The 13,617-nt window shown below is 39.2% G+C and overlaps 1 long non-coding RNA gene across 1 annotated transcript in view; it reads right to left on the minus strand.

Annotated features, from left to right (window-relative positions):
* Nucleotides 1-13,617, minus strand: part of LOC110257262 — an 83,669-nt gene that overhangs the window by 60,274 nt on the left and 9,778 nt on the right. Inside the window, exon 2 of the long non-coding RNA XR_002339644.1 lies at nucleotides 11,836-11,943. This is a non-coding gene — a long non-coding RNA (uncharacterized LOC110257262). The remainder of the gene's footprint in view (nucleotides 1-11,835; nucleotides 11,944-13,617) is intronic.

Here is a 13,617-nt window from a genome sequence, read left to right on the forward strand (position 1 = left end):
GGTTCCCAGGCTAGGGGTTGAATTGAAGCTACAGCTGCAGGCCTACACCAGCCATACCAACTCAGGATCGGAGCCACATCTGAGACCTACACCACAGCTCACGGCAATGCCGGATCCTTAGCCCACGAGCAAGGCCAGGGACTGAACCCCCATTCTCATCGATATTAGTTGGGTTCATTAACCACTGAGCCACAGTGGGAACTCCTAGAGTATTTTAAAACATTCAATACAGTCAAGAAGAAAAAAGTAACCCAACAAACTAAAAATGAGTATTTCAGAAGTTCTTTGAATATTGTTTCTAAAAACTACATTTGAAAACATCAACTAGAGTTCCTTTGTGGAACAAAGTATTAAGGATCTGGTGTTGTTGCTGCAGCAGCGCAGGTCGCCGCTGTGGTGTAGGAATGTTTCACATGCTGAGGGTATGGCCACGAAATAAACAAAAAAGAGAGAAAAGAAAATGTAAACTATATATTAAAACATGAGGCAAACATTTATATAGAGATGGAGATGATATGGTCAGATGTTTATTAATATCAACTGGGAAACACATCTCTATTGCAATTTCCTATTACATAAAATAATCTATTAATTTAGAAATCTTGTTTTCCTTACTCATAGTTCAGGAAATAATTTTATTCCAACTTTTATAACCACTTTTAACATCAGTAATTTCATCATTATTTAAGCCTTTTAAATGATCTTATATAGTTTCTGGAAGGCAGCATGTTCTGTTCTGTCCAAATTATTCGAGATAAATGTATAATGCTGATACTAGAAATTTTATCCCAAGAAACTGGTGTCCATTTCTGCAACATTAGAGGAGTAGCCCCCCCACCACATTTATTCTATACCCACAGAATAAGTTGTATATCTACAACTTGCTGTTTGACTTTTTAAGGTGATCCTTCAAATATTTATTTTCAGTGATCTAGAACACTTATCTGAGAAGCCACATCCCCAGGATAATGACTAAAACTTCTTAAACTTCTATTTCTTTTTCACTGATCTCATCAGATAACCTCTGTGAGCAGTGCCAAACAAGCAAACATTGAATTCGTTTCAGGTTAATATGTCTCATGCAAACAGTACTTGGTCGTTCAAAATAAAGCAGCCCATTATATGAAACACAAATGTAAGCACACACCCTCTTTTTGAGAAATATTTTTAGGGGAAAATATAAACTACTTATATTCAGGCACATGTAGAATAGAGTAACTGAAGACTATGTTTAGAGAACAGGATATGTGGTGGATTCGCATTGTACTTGAAGCTGAAACACTTTCGCAGCCCACACAGGGTCAACTGTATTCTCCAGATATTGCTCCACCCACATATCCCATTCTACCTGCTCCTCTTATGTGAGGTTGACATTCTTCCATTCACAAGTGTGGAGTCTATGTTTATGTTCCCTTTCCTTGAACCCAGACAGACCTATAACTGTGACAGAGGTGATATCACATGATTTCTAAGACTAAGTCATAAGACTGATAGACTTTCCACCTGGACCTCTGGGGACACTTGCCTTTAGCATCCAACCATCATGCTGCAAGGAAACCAGGCAACCACACAAATTGTCCCAGATAGGTATTCTGGTTTACAGCCCCAGCTGTCGTCCCACCAACAGCCAGCATCAACCCAAAGGGATGCTGCATGGAACAGAAATGAGCTGACCCCACTAAGCCCTGCCCACATTACAGGTCTGAAAACAAAGTAAATCATGACATTGTTCTAAGCCTCTAGGTTTTGAGCTGGTTTGTTATGCAGCAATCACATCAGAACAACAAGGGTTTTTCACAATTTATAATAGAAAAAGATATTTGTACAAACTTAAAGACCTTTTATTTCTGTTGTTCATTACATTTAAGATGAAAGCTCTTCAGATTTTTGTGAATTTTAATTCTGTAATTTAAATACTATTTCTCTTTGTTTTCTATAGATGTTATACATTCAGAAAGCTTTTTAGGCATCCCTAACTTTGTTAGCAGAAGTGTGAACAATTCATACCCCTCTCTCCCAAAGGGGGACAAATTTTTAACTATGTATTTTTTATGTCCCAGAAATTTTACTTCAGGAATTTGTCTTATGGAAATGATAATATGTGCAAAGAATAGCTACAGAAGTGTTTATATCTATTTTAAAATATTAACATAGAATTGGAGAATAAGTTACTGAATATTTGGCCATAAACAATGTTGAAGATGGAGATTTACTGACATGGAAACAAACTGAAAATATACCACACAGGGTCAACTGTGAATAAATAAAACTCTTTGTAATTCCATTTTCACAATACTAAATATATAGACATGCTCATGGACACAAAGATCTATAAGGATATACACCAATATTCTAACAGAATTAACCAAAATTGATAGGGTTATGAATTTTGTCATTTCTTTTCTTCTCTCCCACCATTCCCTTTTTTTTTTTTTTTTTTTTTTTTTGGACATACCCACAGCATATTGAAGTTTTCGTCCAGGGATTGAAACTGAACTCAGCTGCAACCCAAGCCACAGCAGTAACAGCACCACATCTTTATCCCACTGTGCCACCAGGGAACTCCATCCCTATGTTCCTTTTTGTTTATCTCAATTTTCCACTTTCTTTCAATAAGGTTGCATTGTTTCCCAACAACTACAGATCATTAAAACACCCCTAGCTTAAAAAAAAAAATTGGTACTATATATTAGGGTTTTCCAGAGAAGCAGAACCAACAGGATGAATCCAGAGATTGTTTGTGTGAACATAAAGAAGTTTATTGAAAGACAGATGCTACCATGAAGGCCAATAAGCCCCAAGATCTGAGGATGGATAGTCAAGCTGGAGACCCAGGAGGGCCAATAGTTTCATTTCAATCCAAGTCTGAAGATCTGAGAGTCAGAAAACACTCATGCAATTCCAATCCAAAGGCCAGGATATTTTAAGACCCAGGAAGAACAGATGCTTCTATCTGAATCAGAAGGCAGGGAAAGAGCTTACATCCCACTTTGAAACCATCAGGCAGAAGAAATGTTCCTTTACTTGGGGGGAGGTCAGCATTTTTGTTCCATTCAGCCCTTCACCTGTTTGGTTGAAGCCCACCCACATGAGGGAGAGCAATCTACCTTACTCAGGATCTACAGATTCAAATGTAACGTCTTTGAGAAACACCCTCACAGACAAACCCAGAATGTCTGACCAAATGTCTAGGCACCCCGTGCTCACGACTCAGTCAAGTTGACACACGAAATCCACCATCACCAATGGAAAAAAGTGCAATGTAAACCTTAATTGGAAATAAAAATGGAGAAATAAGGAGAAAAGGGAGGATTCTTTTAGGATAAAGTCTTTCTCAATCTTTTAAATCACTTGCCAAGTCAGATTATTTGAGTCAATTGCCCTTTGTCTTAGAACATTATTTGACTTGATAGGCAGGATGGTCTATGTGGGTTGGGGATGAACAAAGCATGCTGAGTCTGTTTCTCCCTCATTTCCTACTCTATTTGTAACTCACATTTCAGGGGATGGTGCTCACAGTTCCTGACTCTTCTGCACTGCCAGGGGGATCTCTTTCCCTCCACCTCTCCCACATCCCTGTTGATCTGTCACAGCACTTAATCTTACTGTCCTGATCTCCAGGTTTAGGTCCTTCACAGGTTGGTGAGGAGCCCCAGCCAGAGCAGATCCCTCAGCACAGAAGTTGTGTTCATGTTGATTAGGAATAAAATACATCTTCATTCAAGTCACTGATGAAAATCTCCACCTGGGCAGGGCTGAGTATTGAGCCCCATGGTGCATCACAAAACACTTGCTCCATTTTACAACCATTCCTTTTAATGAGCTGCTTTTGAGCCGTATTTTTAAGCTAGATAATACACTGATTACAAAGCATTAAAGTGTAGAATTGCAGACTTATAAGCTATTGACTTGCCCCACCATCCAACCCAGTGTTTTCTGAACTGCAGGTGCCAAAACCGATTAACAGGTCGTGAAATCAATTGAGTGAGTTCTACTTAGCAGCTCTTAAAAAAATTGAAGAGAGACTGTCAGAGAGCTGCTCATGTATTAATTTTAAGTATTGTTGCAGAAAACTTTTGTTTCAGATCTACGTATATTGTATGTATATATTTTGAATCATAATGTGTCATGTATTTCTTACTATGGTTGTGACCCAATGTATTTGAATGGTACTGCTCTAGTCCCTATTTTTCATAGGAGATGAATGTTTTGCTAAAATTAAAGTAAAACCAAGGTCAGCTTCACGGGCACGAGAATGGTTCATTCAATCCATTCAGTTGTTCTAGGCCTAGGAAGTCTGGTGCTTGGTTCAGTGTTCTGTTGTCATTCGAGAGTTCTTAATTCTTTGGTGTATCTTCTCTGCTCACATGGATATACCCACACAACTCTGATCCAGCAGTAACTATGCAGGCACAACAAGCAGTGTGCCCAACAGCTGACTGGGTCATTCAGTGCACAGGAGCAGCCTCAGGGTGGTTGGGCACCAGGGACCCAGGAAGGCTGGCTGGGGTGTGGCCTAAATGCAGATCCATGCCAGCCACTGCAGCAGCAGAAATAGCTGAGTTCCAGGTCCAGTATATAGGAGGAGACCCATGGTGAGAGGCCAGCTTACCCATCAGTCCCCAGATCCTGACATTGCTTGGCCTGCACAAATATTAACTCCTCCACCTGAGCACTAGAGCAGGAACTGCTGGCCCTCGGGTGGTAAACTCTCAAAGTAAATTATTACAAAACAGAAGCATATATAGGGATATCAAAATAGAGCTTCTTATGGAGTTATTAAAATTCTTCAGAGTTTAGAATCACCAGTTTTGAAAATTGCTGCCCACATTACAAAGAGGATATCCACAACCTTAGAAATAATAAAAATATTGCAGCAGAGAAAATCAACACTTTTTTAAAAAATCTTTTTAGGGCCATACCCTTGGCATATGGAGGTTCCCAGGCTAGGGGTAGAATTGGACCTGTAGCTGCTGACCTACACTATAGCCACAGACACGCAGGGTCTAAGCCATATCTGCAATCTACACCGGATTCTTAACCCACTGAGCAAGGCCAGGAATCAAACCTGTGTCCTCATGGATGCTAGTCAGATTCATTTCCCCTGAGCCACAGTAGTAACTCCCACCAACACTATTTTCATATGAGGATTTGGATGATCTGATTATTAGCAAGCAAAACAATCTGAAATGCAAATTTTCCCTGTAATTAAAGATATGGCAATAGAATGCACAGGTATGTTTTGATTATTTGATTTGATAGACAAATCATGAAGTCACTTGTAGTTTCTTATAAGTTAAAAGCTTACAGTAACTATCAGAGGAAACAGTAAAATATCATTGCATAAATTTATATATAAAATTAAATTAAGGCTGACACAAAATGGATTTGTATCAAGAGTTAAAATCTTTTTAGAAAAACCATTCCACAAAAATGACTTCCAGATGTGTTAAAAAATTGTATTTTGAAATTGTCAAAAATGTTGTCCACCTATCACAGGCTATAAGACATACCTCCTCACTCCAGTAACAGCTACATCAGATTTTTCAAAATGAAAAATAATCAAAATTTTCAATTTGTCAAGAACAAATGTCGCTTTCATTACTGCTCAACAAGTATTTCAATATTTTTAAAAGTATAGATTTTATGACCTAATGAATTTTCAGAAAAGCCAATAATTTGTGAGCAATCAAAATACCATATTATTTTATGAAATTATGTCACCAAAAATATTTTTAATAAATTTTAAGTTTGTGTTATTACTCATGCATTGCTATCACTCTTCCTATGTTTTATAGTAAAATATTTCTAATGAAAAAGTTTTATGTTTTATTACCTTCAGTGGTACTTTTTTCCTGGGTCCTACTTTTTTTTTTTTGTCTTCTTAGGGCCGCACATAGGGCATATGGAGGTTCCCAGGCTAGGGGTTCAATCAGAGCTGCAGCTGCTGGTCTACACCCCAGCCACATCAACTTGGGATCCAAGCCACTTCTGTGACCTACACAATAGCTCACAGCAATGCTAGACACTTAACCCACTGAGCAAGGCCAGGGATCGAACCTGTGTCCTCATGGATGCTGGTCAGATTCATTTCCACTGAGCCACAAAGGGAACTCCCATTTTCATTTTGCACTAAGCTCTGCAAATTTTGTATACCTGGCCCTGGAGGCAACATTGCATTCAGGTCAACAAATGTATATTGATTGAATTATAGGTTGTATGAATTAATAAAAAGATTGATCAAGATGAAAAAGATAGGAGAGGCACCTTCAAGGAACTTGTATTCTGGGATTCTGATTCTAATATATGGTAGAATCTAAGTATTATGTAATAAACAAGAGAAGTATTAAGAGAATATAGAGCTATATTTAATTAATCATTTAACTTATGACCTCCTAGGATTTCAAAAATCTTTAAGGGATAACTCCAATATTTACAACCTAAATTCATTTCTGAGTCCTTCAGGAGGCAGTCCCAAGTTTCAGTTTACCAGTATTTCTAGGCAATTGGCAATTATATAGTTAGTTGGGTAAGGAGTAATAACTCCACCATTAAGTCCTTCTTGATTACCAGTAGCATAGAAATGAACTGTGGAATGAGTCTGGATCAGGCCTACTCCATGCTGCTGTATGTAACTGTAGACTACACTATTCGATACCCTGCCATGCAATGTCCTCAGAAGTTTGGAAGATCAATGACCTCATCAAATTTATGCACCATTCAAGATTTGGCCACTTGCCTTGATTTTGACCTTGGAGCTTATGCAGCCAGGTCCCTGCTGCCTTGGTCAGCACCACAGGCTACTTTGTTGACTGCTCACTTAGACCCTCGAACCACTCCCAGGCACAACTTAAAGTACCTGGACACAGCCCACATCTCAGGCTCTTGCCTCTTGACCCAGGACTTTTTCTGTTACTGTCGAGACATGAGGTTTCCTAGGACCCACCTGGCATCCACGTATGCCTAACCCAAAAAGTACACCTGAGTGAATATCCCTTGGGACAGATTTTACCAATGAGTGTGAATGCTGGTAGATAAATTCTTTCTGTTAAATCAACTGTTCAGAAAGGCAGTCCCTTCTCGTGGCTTCCCTGAAGATACCCTCTGAGACTGAGCAATAGTTTTTGAAAGCTACAAGTAGCTCGGAAATACCCTTCTTCACATCTGCTTTTCCTCTTGTCTTGACTTCCTCTCTTTTCCCATCATTGCTGCTTCCTTAAGATTTCACATCTAAATAAAGTGTTAGCGTGTATTTGACTCAGACTTAATTTTCTAGGAAATGTGGGCTGAGATATTAATATGCTGTGGGTATGTTTCTGACATAACACTTAAGTAGCAGTGTAAACTGGTTAAGAGCATAGACTCAAACCAGGGGGCCTGGGTTCTGATTTCAGATCCCACATTTATTAACTGTGTGTCACTAGGTAAATCCCTCAGTCTGTTTCCATTGTCATCTGCAAAAAGGGATAATAGGGGCTATGTTATAAATTTTGTGTGAGATTTAATACTGATCAAGCATGTAGGAAGAGTTATCTAAGTGTTACATAATTAAGGGAGAAAAAGACACAGACTATCATTGAATTTCTTTGCACAAGAAACCTCCCAATCAATAGATCCCATTGGCAGATTTCACCATTTGACCAAACCAAATTCAAGGAACTGAAGAAAGAGGAACCTTGTGGGGGTAAAACTTAGAATTGAATGAACTGAAGCTGAGCCCCACCTACTATCAACGATGGTGTGGGAAAGAGATGGTGGTTCAATGTTCAGGAATTTCTGAGTGGCTGCTCAACTGTTGTTAGCTTGAAATTGGCCACAGGAGGACAATTTTCACTGTGGAAACTGGCAAATGCTACATGTCAGGGCTTTAAAATTTTTTTTTCTTTTCTGGTTCTCAGAAATGCTGTGAAGAGTAAGGAGAACTATTTGTTAAGATAGGAAGTAAGACCCAAATCAGTGTTAATATGTGCCTCTCAAACTACTGGACGAGGGCTTTCATCTCTGCATCATTTGGCTCTACCCAATTCCTGAGCCCTTCTGGTGATCCTTCATTTCTCCCCCAGGTGCTCATGAAAAATACAGTGGAGACAACATGGGCTAATGAACAAGCCTGTTATTCATAATCATAGTTTCAATCACCTCATATAACATGGGTTATAAATGTCTTCCATTTGTGTCCCAGGTTTCTCAAAACATTTTCAAGTATAAATGTTATTCTACATTTGCACGTAATTGAGAGACTCAAACTACAATCAGTTCCTTGCTCTTCATCCCTAGATTCACCCTCTTCCACTCAAGTTGCCTTATCACTTCTTCTGTAGCACGCCTTTCTCCGATATTCTTGATTCTCCCCTTCCCCAGCCTATGTTGCCAGATTCCCTTTTTATTTAATGGACCTCTGTTTCTGTATCATTTGGGAACTCTCTTCCCATCTCCAGAAATTAAGGGAAGTGCCCTTATACTTGCTCCCATTGTAGTCTCCACCTATTTCATCCTCTTTCTTCTTTCTGTATTGGAAAAGCCAGCTCATTTACTGGTCTTCCTTACTGGGCTATGCATTTCTTGTTTATTATTGTATCCCTACACTTAGTTTTTGAACACCTACTTTGGGCCAGAAACTGATACATAAATTTCTGTATAGCTTTTAAAAATTTTCCCATAATTCCAACATGAATAGATTTCCATAAAGCACCAATTATGGAGTAAAACAGTTTAGCACAAGTGATACATCACTTGTGTATCATTTATAGTTTAGGAATCTACAAACAAATGTCTAACAGATGACACATACGTGGATACATTCTAACATAAATCATCCATTCAGGATTCTCAAATGAAAAAGTATTCATTTCCTAATAAAGAAGGGCAAAGAAGGCTGAGAGCAAAGGGACAATTTCTGAAGTCTCTGGTCACATGCAAGGACACATGGATCCTCCAGTATCACCCTAATGCTGGATTTACTCCAGGGTGGAACTGCTCACTGTTACTACTTAGGAAACTCTGGTCCTCTGTTCTAGTATACTTCATGGAATGTTTTGTTTAAAATAGTTCCATCATATAGGAGTTAGATGTACATATTGGAAATATAATTCAAACAGACAAAAACTTTCATATACTCTGTGGCTTTGAACCAAAGAGTCAGTCACCAATGGAAAGCTACATGCAAAAAGCCATTTTTTGCCTTGAAACTTAGAGCTAATGTATATTTTGCCCTAAGATTTTCTCTTCCTCATTGGGCTTTTTATCTTTGGGTTTCTTGAGGAACTTCTTATTTGTCTCTAAGTCATCTCCCCCACCTCCCTTTTTTTGGACCATGCTCACAGCATGTGGAAGTTCCCAGGCCAGGGATCAAAACCACACCATAGCAGTGACAAGGCTGAATCCTTAACCTGATGAGCCACAGGGGAAGTCCCTGATCTCCCTTTCTTAACATCTCCCCTAAACAAAGCAGCAACCTTCTCCTGAATCATCATTTTCTGCCCTGGGGATCTTGTCACCACAGGTTTGTCTAGAATTAGAATATGTTCATCTTTATTATCCATCTTCCATCCAAACATAGAACATCATACACCTCATGGAATAAAGTAGAAAATCATTAAATTTGGTCCAAGATGATGCTGTTTTTCAAAACCTGCTTAACAATGCAAATTCTCCTGCTTGAAATATACACATATACACACATTTATTTTTTCTGCCCAATAAGAGAATTCCAGCTTCTAAATCCCTAAGGGCCTACATGGACCCACAAGATCTGACTCCTGCTGTCACTCTGGCTTATTTCCTCCCATTCACCTCTTACCTTGGACCGCCACGCATACCATCATTGCTTTTCCCTAAATATGCCAAGCTTTCCCTTGCCTCAGGGTCTTTGCACTTTTTGTCGACTTTTCATCTGGTTGACTTTTTATTTGGATCTCAGTTGAAATAAACCCTCTTTACCAGTGAGGTCCTCCATGGCACCAAATCAAAATAGTGCCTATTTCCTGCCTCCCAGCATGTGTCACAATTATAACCACCTCCCTTAACAAAAAAAAAAAAAAAAAAAAAAAAAAAAAAATACCATGTATCATTATCTGAACTCATCTTGTACACTTAATTGTTTATCATCTATTTCTTCTTTGGTTTCCTTAAGATGGAAACCATGGATAATAAGAACCATATCTAAGAAAAGGAACTTCATCTCTTATTCACATTCCTAGAGCCAGAAAAACACATAGGAGCATGAAAAATACAAATGGATGGCTCCATCAAGGCACTGAAGTCCCTCTAGCCATGTGGTTATCTATCCTTTCACAGGGCAGAAGCATGATTTGCAGCTTTACCAGGCCAGCCTCATTTGAGGAAAGCCCCTTTTCCCCCAGCCCCATACTTGTAAGAGAGTTGCTTTGGTACAAAATGCCCTCCCTCCTCCCATGAACCCAAGGCCTAGGAACAATTGCAGAGCCAAGTAGATCAGAGTCTCAACACGTGGCAATCCCCTATCAGTTGTGGGTAGGGCCCTTGTTTGAGCTTGGAAACCATTCTTGGAAACCTTACATGGAGTCAAGATTCAGAATGTTCATCAATTCCATTTCATGAAAATACTATACTTTTGGATGTATCTATGGTTGAGATGCAGAACTTTCCCAAGAAGCAATCCCTTTCTCAAAGGGAGTTATTCACATCTCTTGGGAAATAAAGTTAACATCAATAATCAAAAGGAGGAAGGTGACATAACATCTAAAATATCTTTTTCGTGCAACCAGACACATTCTGTCCGATAAACATAATTTGTCCCAATTTGAGAAAATTAAGAAGTTTCACAGAACTAGATTCAAATCCCAGGTTCTCAACTGGCATCATAGTCAGTTCTGGCTCCAAAGCCCTTCCCTCTGCATCACGAAACCTCTCACGAGGTTCTTGAATAGCAGCGGAGGGTTCAAGACAGAGGCAGACAATTTTATTACTGATCCCTTAGCTCTTGACTCAACCCCAAAAGACACTATACAGGCAATGGTTCAAAAGCTCCATTACTATTAACTTATGTTACCATTTAATAGGCTTTTGCCCAAACCTGTCACCTCACTGTCTTGAAAGGACCGTGAAACCAACTTCACTATTCATACTACTATGTTCTTTATCATCATAATCCCCTATTTGTCTTCCTGTTCTAATTTATGTGACTCCTAGTTTTTATTTTTAAGTTTTTATGTTTGTGACCATAACACTGTCTTCATTTTTGTTATAAGCACCTCAAAGCCATTGTGAAATAAAGCTAAGTATAAAGAAATACTTAGTATTCTTTATTGTGGTAGATTATGAAAGTAGCCACAAACTTTCATACTTCCTTATTGTCCATGGCCTTTGCCATATAACTTCTCATCTTCTCCCAGAAACAGTATATTTTCCCACCTTCTCACACAAAGACTCCCACACAAAGACTAGCTTTGTGACTTGTTTTGGGCAATAGACTATGGCAGAAATGGTAGGGCGCCAGTTCGGAGCCTAGGCCTTGACACCTCACATGCTTTTCTTCCTCTTGGATCCTCGAGGCCACCATGTGCCTAAGCCCAGCCTAGTTTGTTGGAGTATGACAGACACTTGAAAGAAAATTGTCCCATCATCCTAATTAATAGCCAGCCACACTTCAGAAGCAGAGACACCTAGATGATACATCACTAATTCTAGATTCCTGAGAATTAGCTACAACTAATAGAACCATCCAACTGAGCCCAGCCTAACTAAGCAAAATAAACGGTTGTTTTCTAAATAACTAGAGCAGCAATAGCTGCCTGATACATCTATGTTTGTAGCTGCCAGGCATATGTGTTCATCTGTAATAACTGACTGACTTACCTCATCTCAGCCGTCCTGAGTTCTGTATTGTCCCTTTCCGTAGCTGATCCTCATGGAGGTGTAGTGGTGACTGTCCTTTCCTCTTCTATAGTAGATCCATCTATTGGACTGTCAAAATAGGAAAGGTTAGTTAGAACTCCTTTGCTGTGAGCTTTAGATTTTTTATTTCACTTATATTCCTTCCCATTTCACCTCCAATGTAGAAGACTGAAAAATGAAGCTTGGAAAACATATACAAATTCTTCTTCATATTTTTGCTTAAAAAGTTAGCATCAGAACATTGAAAAGAACAAAGCCAAGTTGTACAGAAGAACCAACTTATCAGGGAGGTTTTGCCCAAGTCCTGACAAGCTTTGGAAAGCACTGAGGAGGCCATCTGCTTTCTGAAGGATCAGACCCGGGGTTGCCTGAACATCCCTGAAGTTTACTTTGTAGAGGACTCCTCAGAGGGCCTTTGAGAATACAAGTTCCTCACTTTGAAATTTATGGGATGACAGGTCTTGAGAATGTCTTTGAAGGTACACAAGTGAACATTCTGTTTTCCTGAGTATACAACTCAGTATCCAGTCATGTGCCAAATTCTATTTATTTTAGTTGTCTTTGTCCACTAAGTTTCACTTCCCAATGGACAGACATAAATCCACATCCCAGTGTCAGAATGTAATAACCTGAGAGATTAAAAAAAAAAACAACCACCTAACAGTGCCCTTTCACATTGGCTCTGCAACCTATAACCCGCAAGAGTCACGATCCCCTCCAGTAAAAGAGATAATGTGGGCATCCCAGTGGCTGGCTGAAGGTCCTATTATGTGAGGATGAATCAAGAGACTAGAAAGCTGCTCAGTTTTCCAAGCTGTGCTCAGAAGGGCAAATACACATTCTGAATTTTAATTAGAGTAATTTTTTTTTAAGGGCTGACTTCGTGGCATATGAAAGTTCCCAGGATAGGGTTTTAATCATAGCTGCAGCTACCAGCCTATGCCACAGCAACTCAGGATCTGAGCCACATCTTCAGCCTATACTACAGCTCATGGCAACACCAGATCCTTAACCCACTGAACAGTGCCAGAGATCAACCCTGCATCCTCATGGATAGTAGTCAGATTCGTTACCACTGAGACACCATGGGAACTCCATAATTAGAGCAAGATTTTAAAAAAATCTCTACTCGATACCTAAAGAGAACAAGATGCATTCAATTTTTCTCACCTTGCCTCTTGCTTGTATTTTGCTTGGTTGTTGTTCTAGAGTGTTATATATGCTCTATCAATCCCTTCCTTGCCCAAGGACTCTGTGTGTGAGTGTACACACATGGAGCAAAGAGCTCTGTGGAGAATGGAGACAGGGATGCATGTAGCCAGAAAATGACAGGGGGATGGCCCCAGAAAGTCAAGGGAAACTAAAAGCTGTTTAATATTAAAAATATATACACTTGGGCCACAAATTCAGGAGCATTAGGAAAGACTCAAAATTACAATGGGCTGAAATAAATTTGATAGTAACAAATTTCCCAGAGAACCTTCTTATATCTCAACTCCAAAAGACTCTTCTCAGTTCATTAACTAAAAGCTCTAGAGGATTGGCCCTCTGTCAATTAACCCCCTTATCATCTCAGCTTTCTGGTGCTGAATATGAATTCACACTCTTCATTTATTATTATCATATTAGACTAAACTTTTGACATTTCTCTAGTAGTTATCAGGCTAAAATTTGGTCAGATTCCTCTGTAGAAACTGAGTGAAATGAGGTTCAGGGGGCTGGATCCAGCTGTGGTTCTCCAAA

Source organism: Sus scrofa, chromosome 16 (assembly GCF_000003025.6).
Source record: "Sus scrofa isolate TJ Tabasco breed Duroc chromosome 16, Sscrofa11.1, whole genome shotgun sequence".
In the NCBI taxonomy this organism is placed as follows: Eukaryota; Metazoa; Chordata; class Mammalia; order Artiodactyla; family Suidae; genus Sus; species Sus scrofa.